This window comes from Mus caroli, unplaced genomic scaffold, assembly GCF_978045245.1.
Source record: "Mus caroli unplaced genomic scaffold, Mus_caroli_1 scaffold_10, whole genome shotgun sequence".
Classification (NCBI taxonomy): domain Eukaryota; kingdom Metazoa; phylum Chordata; class Mammalia; order Rodentia; family Muridae; genus Mus; species Mus caroli.
In genome coordinates, this window is record NW_028227265.1 from 51195543 (window position 1) to 51203471 (window position 7929).

Here is a 7929-nt window from a genome sequence, read left to right on the forward strand (position 1 = left end):
GGAAAAACTGTACCTCTATGCCTGCCATGTGTGGGTGCTGAGAATCCGGTAGTAAAGCTGACGTTGGGGAGTTTATGTAATAAAAACTAAATGCAGGCTGGGGAGGTTGCTTGGTGGTTTGCTGTTCAGGATCAGAGTAACCAAAAACCTAAGTAAATGGGTGAGAGGTATGGCTGTCTGCATGTGATTCCATTGCTTGTGGGTGGACAGGGAGCCATTCCTGGGGCAAACTGCCCGGCTGGACTAGCCAAATCCGAGAGCCCTCAGTACAACAGCTACCCTCCGAGTGGACAGCAATTGAGGGAGACACCCAGAATCAACCTCTGGCCTACACAAACAGGCAATCCTGCATACGACACACAATTAAATGTCATCAAGTTGTGGTTTGTGGAAAGAACAAGATATTAAGAGTCATCATAACTGCAGAAAGCATTCCTGAGACCTGGTGGATGGACAGGTATGTAGGAGAACTCGCAGGTAAGGAGAAGCTTGACTTAGGAAACTCAAAAGAATTCTATGACTAAACTAGCCAGGGATGGGAAGGGCTTGTGGAGACCTGGTAGGATACAGATAGTGTGAAAGCTTAAATTACAAAGGGTTTGGGTTATGTTGGCAGATACTATAAAAATTAAAACTTGGCAGCCTGGTCTACAAAGTGAATTCCAGGACGGCCAGGCTTATACAGAGAAACCCTGTCTCAAAAAAAAAAAAGAAAAAGAAAACTTGGTGGATGTTAAGCCAGCACATAGCATGCCTAGTTTTGCTGAAATCATGCAGAAGTCATCCAGCCTAGACAGATAATTCAAGCTCGGATCTTGAAGCAGCGGTTAGTGCAAGAATTGCTAGTATACACAGGGACACTCAAGTAGCCCCTCACCACCTGGAGGGATGCGAAAGTGACAAGTCAAACCTCTCCAGGAATTTGGAGCATGTAAGCAGTTGCCCACAGGTGAATAAAAAGACCTTCAGTCACAGCCAGGTGTGGTGGCACACGCCTTTATTTCCAGCACTTGAGAGGCAGAGGCAGGCGGATTTCTGAGTTCGAGGCCAGTCTGGTCTACAAAGTGAGTTCCAGGACAGCCATGACTACACAGAGAAACCCTGTCTCGAGAAACCAAAAAAAAAAAAAAAAAAGACCTTCAGTCGCATGTAGTGTTTCACCCAAGTTAGCAATGGGACTTTTCTGTAGGTTGTGGAAACATACATAGTTATCTAGATGCTAGATTCTAAAGGATAGCAGGTGCCTACTTTGTAAGCTTTGGTTTTGACCTGTGTGCATGTACTAGGGATAAGTGTGTGGCTTCACACACCAGAAGGCAAACCCCACCACTCCCCTTTATTCCAGCCCACTTTTATGTATCTGCCTTTTATAATTTTCTCATTAAGTGGCTCAGGCAGTCGCTTGAGCTTGGAGTCCTGCTCTCAGCCTCCTGAGTAGCTAGGATTACAGCTCTGTGCCACCAGGCCAGTGTACTCTTTAAACTTTATCTTACACTAGATATTTCACTTCTTTGAGTATAGTTCCTTTTTTTATAAAAAATATAAGCAATTATTGCCAAAACCAAATAAGCCTGAGCCATTATATTTGATACTCTTACATTTGATAAAATGGTAATAGGAATTCTATTTCCTGGGCCTGGTATTAAGTAACACTGCATGTGCACTTTCTTAAACAGAATAAATAAATGGCCACACATTCATGTATTTAGCCAATATTTGTTGAGTGTCTGCTGTGCAGTAGACACTAGTATAAACACTGCAAGGTGAGAGACAAGACATGATTCAGTTTTCCTTGAATATTCTAGATGTAACAGAAAAGTAACAAGCAGTACTAAGGCCATAGTTTTTTCTTTGTTTTGTTTTTTTTATAAAAAGGGTATGATTTTGCAGTCTATCAGTTTGGGCTGCTATATGAAAGTAGCATAGACTGGGTGACTTAAACAATAAACATTTACATCTTGTACTGGGGAAGTATGAGATCAAGGTGCCCATAGAACTTTCTCAAAGAGGCTTCCACCTTCTGGTTTGCAAGTGAGCATTTTGCTATGTTCTCATATAACAGAATGAAGAAAAGCAAGTGTCTGCACCTCTTTCTCAGACAGTTGCACTTTAATGACCAACTCGTGTCCAAAGCCCATCATCTCAATACCACCACACTGGGGAGCCATGATCTAAAGATGCCAGTTTGAGAAGGGGTTCACAAATATCTAGTTAATAATAGCCCTGAGACAAGCCCACCATGATTGATATATATCAGGTGAGTACTTGAGATAGACTGTAGAGTTTGTGAAACCCCAAAGTAGCAATGGCTTTGTCATGTGTATTGCCTTACTATTGACACTGGAACAAATCACTACAAAATTAGTGTCTCCAGGCTCAACCTGCCATCAGGGCTGTGTCTTTCTGAAGACTCCTGCAAAGAATTGCTGTTACAGATGTCTGCATTCCTAGGTGCTCTGCCGTTCCAGCTTCATAGTCAGCCATGACCACTGAATCTTTCTTGGGTGGAATCAGTCTGGCTCTTATTCTCTAGCAACTTGCTTTCATTTAGTTGGTTGGTTGGTTGGTTGGCTGACTGGCTAGCCGGTTTGGGTTTTGTTGTTTATTTGTGTGTGTGTATGTGCATCTGTGTAAGTATAGGTAGGTAGGAAAGGAAAGGAAAGGAAAGGAAAGGAAAGGAAAGGAAAGGAAAGGAAAGGAAAGGAAAGGAAAGGAAAGGAAAGGAAAGGAAGAAAGAAAGATACGTAAGTAGGAGGTAGATAGATAGATAGATAGATAGATAGATAGATAGATAGATAGATAGGAAGGATGGTGAGACAAGGTCTCTGTAGTCTTGGCTGTCCTGGAGCTTGCTATGTAGACTAGCCTTGAATTTACTGAGATCCTCCTGCTCTTGCATCCTAAGAGCTGGGGTTAAAGGTGTGCATTACCATGCTCAACCCTTCTCATGATTTTGGTGTTATGGGTACATGAGTTTCCCAAAGGACATATTACTAAAGTTCTAGCCTTCAGTACTTACAAATGTGACCTGATTTGTAATTAAGCTCCACATGGGTGTTTGAGTCAAAATGAAGGCATTGAACACACATGAAGGGGAGACATTTTGAAGACACAGAAAGTAGGACATGTGGATGGGATGATGGCACAATACAGGCTAAGGAGAACGAAGGATTGATAGCAAGCACCAGTTATGTGACAGTACTTACTGCTAGGTTGGATTCATGTGAGTGAGGGGAAAAACAGAAATCAAGAGTGACTTCTAAACGATATGCTAAGTTAAGCAGTGCACGTGACGTTGATGACTCAAAATTATGTAGGAAACAAGGGGATACAGAATTTGTGTAAAACAATGTTGAAACATCTCTTAGAAATTAAGTTAGGGACCAGGCATTTGGCTAAGAGGTTCACATAGGGAACTTGGAGCTAGAGATAAAATGTAGGCGTCAGTGACACTAGTAACAATGTGGAATTGGGTTAAAATTGTCAGAGGTAGAAATGTGCAGAAAAATATCCTAGCAAAACGCCTTAGTCCTCTGGGCTGTTGTAACAAAATCAACAATCAAAATTGTTGTTATCCTTGGTGACTTGCTGAGCACAAACATTGATTCTCAGATCTAGAGCAAGAAAATCCACGAGCCAGGAGGTACAGGTCCTACATGTGGTGGGGGTCTACTTCCTGATTCCTGGTGTGTAGTTCATACCTATAGAGGATACATTTTCCCAGTGCTCTTAAACTATAACAGGAAGCTAGTTAAAGCACCGGAATCTGTTTTAATGACTCTGATATCACTTCTGACGACTTGATCTTTATGAAGTAGTTATTTCCCAAAGGCCCCACTTCCTAATACCATCCCAGTGGAGGCTGAACTTCCATTTTTTGTTGTTGTTGTTTTGTTGTTGTTTGTTTGTTTTTTCAAGACAGGGTTTCTCTGTATAGCCCTGGCTGTCCTGGAACTCACTTTGTAGACCAGGCTGGCCTCGAACTCAGAAATCTGCCTGCCTCTGCCTCCCGAGTGCTGGGATTAAAGGCGTGTGCCACCACTGCCCGGCTGGACTTCCATTTATGTATTTAAGAATGATACATATGCTCAGTTCACAACATGGAATACAAGTCACCTGCTACTTGTTGAGGATTCAGCCACTTTCTAGGAGTATGGCACAGCTGTACCCAAAGGTCTTCAATGGTTCCCTTCAGTTTTTAAAATCCCCTCCTTATTCTGACATAGCCTGATGTGCTTATGCAATCCCGGTTTCTGTTAAGCCTCTTCTTGCAATCTGAAATGAGGTTTCCTGCTTTGATGCCTTTTCTAAATGCTCTTTGCCTTTCTAAGAATGTTCTTCTGTGTCCATGAGTTCAAATCCAATCCCATCAGATCATTAAGTTCCTAGACAGATATCTCCCCCTTGAAGCTTTTTTCTGTTTCCAGTTAAAAGTTTCAAACTTCCTAACCTCTTGTCTCTATCCAGTGTGGACAGAAGCATTGACGGCAGCTTGCTTGCACACTCGTTCCCCATCCCCATCTCCGAAATGCATGGGGGAGAGGGTTGAGTTACTTGGAAAGATAATTCCTTGAATTAATACAATGATTAGATTTGCTGCAAATATAGGGCTTATGAATGGAAATCATAAGGTATCTTTCATATAATTGCTATATAAAATGCATGCTGAGTAGGTTCATAGTTGTGGAGGGTTGTTGTTTGGCTTAGGCTTTTGAGACAGGCTCTCTGTACCACAAGCTTTCCTCAAACTCAACACAGTCCTCCTGCCTTGGCCTCCCAAATGCTGGGACTGCACATTTGAGCTACCACATTTAGCCCACCTTTTGTGTTATACGTACTTTTTTTTTTCCTGTAGAGAGCTGAATTTGGACGTGTCTCTTCATAGCTGCCAGATGATTTCCAGGAAATCTGGCTTCCCTCTTGGGGCTCTTAGTCTCACTCATCAGAGAATTTAAGAATGGGCTCAAATGGAAGTTCTAGGCCAGTTTACTAGAGTTCACCAAAAAAACAAACAAACAAACAAACAAAAAAAAACCCTCAGTGTGGTGGGCAAGATGAAAATGTCAGCAGCTGCCTTGAGGAGGAGAATTAAGGAGAGGGGAAAAGGCTGCCCCATTTGAGTTATAAACATTGGTGTCTACCACGGAGTACGGAAAGGAACCCCACAATAAAGAAAATACATACTCAGTAACTGGCCAGCAAACAAAAGATAGCTTTAAAAAAAAATGGAGGGAGGGAGGGAGGGAGGGAGGGAGGGAGGAAGGAAGGAAGGAAGGAAGGAAGGAAGGAAGGAAGGAAGGAAGGAAAAGAAAAGTAAAGTTGCCCCTGTCTGACTCAGAGAGATAGAAAACCCCAGTAAATCTCATGGTAACCTCATAGTGTCTGATAGGTACTGGATTAGGAGTGGGAATGGGGAGTGGGGCAGATCACAACATCTCATTAAAAAGATAATTCCTCCTATGTCTTTAGCATGGATTAAAGTAAACCCACCTTCCTATGGGCAGTCCTTTGGCCAGATGATTGACAGGCCCAACTAGAATGTTAGGTATCTACTCAACACCAGAAAGTATTCTCTTGACCAGGAGTTCCCTCCTGTATTACAGGAGATCAACTACTGAGTCACACTTGTAGTTTAAAACACTACTTTAATCTCTTTGGAGCAGGGTCACTGTAGTCCTGGTTATCCTGGAACTCTATGTAGATGAGGCTAGTTTTGAACTCAGATCCTTCTATGTCTGACTCCCTACTAGTGGGACTAAAGGTATATGCCATCACACCCAACTAATGTTTTAAATTCTAGATTACTTGTGATTTTTTTCTGTTAAGTTGCTTAATAATTTTACTTTGGTGACTGGAACTTTTGCAGTTCTTAACATTCTAAAACTGGAGTTAAATATTCAGAACAACAGATTCTAAAGAAAACCGTGAGTTCTGTTTTGATCTTGGGTGACTGAGATTCCTGTTGTACAGTTGTGATGCCAAGAAGGCAGCTGAGTAGGGGAGTCGGGAAACAAGGAATTTAGGTTAGTCACATATTCATGGGCCCAACAGATTAAGATAGAGATTCTGAGATACTCTGAGATTCCCCTTATGTGCTTTAAATTGGGCCTGCAATTTGAGTCTGGGGTATTATTCTTCAGCGAACAACAGACCCTTACATTTGGGGTCTAACCCAGATTCAGCTATTTTTTTTTTTTTTGTATAAAGATGAGGAAGAGAGAATTTTTATCATTAAGTTAAATGAAATTTGCCTTATTGAGAAAAGTGACTTACTTCTAATCCTCTGAAGAACAGGTAAACAGCTTAGTTTCAGTGTAATGTGGCTTGGAATTTGTCCTGGCTAGTTTTATGTCAACTTGACACAAACTAGAGCTATATGAAAGGAGGGAACTTCATAATGTCTCCACCCATAAGGCCTGGCTATAGGCAAGCCTGTTAGCAACTAATGTGGAAGGCCCAGCCCACTGTGGGTGGTGCCATCGTCCCTTGGCTGGTGGTTCTGGATTCTGTTAGAGAGCAGGCTAAGCAAGCCATGGAGAGCAAGCCAGTAAGCAGCCCCTTTCCATGGCCTCTGCCTCAGCTCCTGCCTCCAGGTTCCTGCCCAGTTTGAGTTCCTGTCCTGACTTCCTGTGATTATGAACAGTGCTGTGGAAGTGGAAGCCAAATAAACCCTTTCCTCCCCAACTTGCCTCTGGTCGTGGTGTTTCATCTCAGCAATAGTAACTCTAACCAGGACAGAACTTCAGCAGGACTGTTTTACTTTTCACCTCATGTTGGGGGCAAATTTCAGTCTTAAACAGTGCTTTTCCAGAACTGTTGCTTAACAATTCAAATAATTGGTATGTAATTACAGGGTACAATAGTAAACCCACAATTACATTGGTTGAAAGATGTGCCTTTAGGCTCATTTATTATTCTATTGAACTATTCAGATAATTCGGCAAGTAATGAAGCTGCTCTCACATTTAGTCTGTATCATTTTCTACTGATTTACTTAGAGCAAGTGTGACTTGTTTCCAATCTTAGAGGAAAAGGTTCATGATGGAGCTGAGTGCTTGAAATTTTACATAGTTAAAGATGATCAGTAGGGTGCCATGTGTGGTGAACACACTTTTAATCCCAGCAACTGGGAGGCAGAGGCAGTTGTATTTCCGTTAGTTCAAAGTCAGCCTGTTCTACACAGTGAGTCCTAGAACTTCAGAGCTACATAGTGTCTCAAAAAAAAAAAAAAAAAAAAAAAGAAAACAAAAGGAAAAAAATTTAGTTTCCGTTCTATATCATCTCCTCAATTGGCTTATTTGACAATATTTATTCCACATGTTTAGTGTAGACACATCTAAACTACATATTTCAGGTCTTATATTCCTTAGGGTTCACTGTAGACACTACATAAATGTTTCTGATAATGGATGCTGTCAATATGTTTCTATTTTTGAGGAAATATAGTTTATTCTAAGCCAAATATGAGTGACCATGGCTGGGAAATATGGATTTCTATTACCTTGAAGGACATGCTCCATCTTGGAAGATGTGAAAAGAGACCCAAACTAACCCACTGAATTCTGTTTTGTTTCTGATCTCAACTTTTTGAGTTCTATTGCATTATTCTTCCCTTCAGTTCTAGGGTTCTAAGAACAGGCCTGACTGACACACATATACTATAACAGAATAAAGATAATTTGTTCCTTGCATTTGATCAACACACTGATGGAACACTGGCTACAGCAAAGTCAGAAAATGTTATGTTGCTGCTCTTTAACTTTAGAGTTTATAGAGGCTGGAAGTCTCCTGAGTTAAGCATGTATTCTAAGTTTCATTTAATAGTCATGAGAATGCTGAATCAGCTAGCTAAAAAGGATAAAAGTTGGGGCTTAGAAAGATAGTTCCAGGGCTAGAGAGATAGCTCAGTGGTTAAGAGCACCGACTGCT